The 2,448-nt window shown below is 34.5% G+C and overlaps 1 non-coding gene across 1 annotated transcript; it reads right to left on the bottom strand.

The window, feature by feature from the left end:
- Window positions 1-521: 521 nt before the first annotated feature.
- Window positions 522-628, bottom strand: LOC114008029 (U6 spliceosomal RNA). Its single transcript, XR_003549597.1, has one exon. It is a non-coding gene; the product is annotated as a U6 spliceosomal RNA (small nuclear RNA).
- Between the last annotated feature and the right edge of the window lie 1,820 nt (window positions 629-2,448).

Genomic DNA, 2,448 nt, shown 5'->3' on the forward strand with positions numbered 1-2,448 from the left:
TATATTATCCTCATTTTTCATGGTTGTTTTCTCAATCTTCTTGATACTTTTTTCTATGTCAGATGTTTTGTCTTCTACGTTAGAGATTCGATCTTCTGCCTGGTCTAACCTACTTTTAATGCTTTCAAGGGAGGTTTTGATTTCCTGTATCACATTCTTCAATACTAAAAGTTCCATCTGGTTCTTGTTTAGGGTATCCATTTCTTCTTTCAAATCATTAAAGGACTTCCTTATCTCCTGGAGCTCCTTGTCTCTTTTCTCTTCCATCTCAGTTAGTTTGGTCACTACAAATGTTCTGAATTCCTTATCAGACATGTCCATGACTTCCATTGTATTGACTGTGGGTGATGTAGGCTTGATGATTTCCCTTGAGGGAGAGGCCTTTTGTTGGTTGCTCATATTTCTTGAGCCCCCGCGGTTGTTCCTAGTTATCAGGTAATCTGCTCATATTTCTTGAGCCCCTGCGATTGTTCCTAGTTATCAGGTAATCTATATGTTTCTTCCTAACTTATTTAAGGTATAAAAATATAGAACACTTCACGAATTTGCATGTCATCATTGAGCAGGGGTCATGCTAATCTTCTCTGTATTGTTCCAATTTTAGTATATGTGCTGCCAAAGTGAGCACAAAAAGCTGGTTCTTTGAAAAGATTAACAAGATGGACACACTATTGGCTAGACTGATAAAGAAAAAGAAAGAAATCATATAAATAAAATATGTGATGATGAAACAGGCAACCTTACAACAGACATAACAGAAATGCATACTATTATTAGAGAATACCATGAGCGACTATATGTCAACAATTAAGATAACATGGAGGAGATGGACAAGTTCCTGATTGTATGTAAGATTGAATCAGAAGGACACAGAAAACCTGAATAGATCCATAACAAGCCAACAAAGTAAAGCCCAGGTCCCGATGGCCTCACTTCTGAATTCTACAAAACCTTTAAAGAAGAGACAATTCCTATCCTATTCTAATTATTTCTAAAGATTCAAAAGGAAGGAATCCCTCCAAATTCATTTTATGAAGCCTCCATCATCCTCATTCCTAAAACAGATAAGGACATGACAAGAAAGGAAAATAGAGACCAATATCATTGATGAATATAGATACAAAAATTTTCAACTAGATACTTGCAAATCATAACCAACAACATATGAAAAAGATTATTTATGGCCACCAGGTAGGCTTTATTCCAGAAATGCAAAGGTGGTTTGACATATGCAAGACCATAAACATAATTCATCATATTAACAGAAAGATTAAAACCATATGAGCATTTCAATTGGTGCAGAGAAAGAATTTGATAAAATACAATGTCCTTTCATGATTAAGACCCTAAGTAACATTGATATAGAAGGGTCATTTCTCAACACAATAAAAGCCATCTATAAAAAACCTACAGCTAACATTAAACTGAAAGTAGAGAACCTAAAGTCTTCCACTAAAAATTGGTACTAGGCAAGGCTGCCCATTTTCTCCACTGCTTTTTAATATAGTGCTGGAAGTCTTAGAAAACGCAATCAGAAAAGAGAACAATATAAAAGGCATTCAAATAGGCAAAGAAGTGTTGAAAATATCTTTATTTGCAAATGACATGGTGGTATACTTAGAACACCCAAAGGTTTCCATGAAAAAAACCTTCTCAACATAATAAGTGAATATAGTAAAGTGGCAGGATACAAAATCAACATCCAAAAATCTATAGAAGTTATATATATGAACAACAAGTTGAATGAAGTAGAGCTGAAGAAAGGAATTCTTTTAACATAAGTCACAAATTTTTAAGATGTCTAGGGATAAACCTAACTAAGGAAGTCAAAGTAAATTACAAAAAAAAAAAATGTAAAAAAAAAAAGTTATTGAAAGTGCCATTAAAAGTGGAAGGACATCCCATGTTCCTGGATTGGAATAATTAACATAATCAAAATGGCAATTCTACACAAATTAATCTACATATTTAATGCAATTCCAATCTCAATATCAGAGATATTCTTCACAGGTCTAGAAAAGACAATCATAGACTTTGTCTAAAATCATAAAAGACATAGTATTGCCAAACCAATCCTGTGCAAGAAGAGTGTAGTGGGAGGCATATCACTCCCTGATCCCAAGATATACTATAAATCTGTGATCATCAAAACAGCCTTGTATTGGCAGAAAGGAGACGTGTGGACCAATGGAATAGAATAGATACCCAAGAAAGAAACCCCAAAGCTTACAGCCAACTGATTTTTGATAAAGGATACTAGTCAATCCATTTGGAAAAGGAAAACCTCTTTAGTACATGGTGCTGGGAAAACTGGGTATCCACCCACACAAAGATGAAAGTGAACCCCCAGCTTTCACCATTAACATAAGTCAACTGAAAATGGATCAAAGATCTGAACCTAAGACCTCAACCTATAAAACTACTTCTGGAAAATACTGGAAAACTCTA

The sequence above is a fragment of the Tupaia chinensis genome, unplaced genomic scaffold (assembly GCF_000334495.1).
Source record: "Tupaia chinensis unplaced genomic scaffold, TupChi_1.0 Scaffold000037_22, whole genome shotgun sequence".
Lineage (NCBI taxonomy): Eukaryota > Metazoa > Chordata > Mammalia > Scandentia > Tupaiidae > Tupaia > Tupaia belangeri.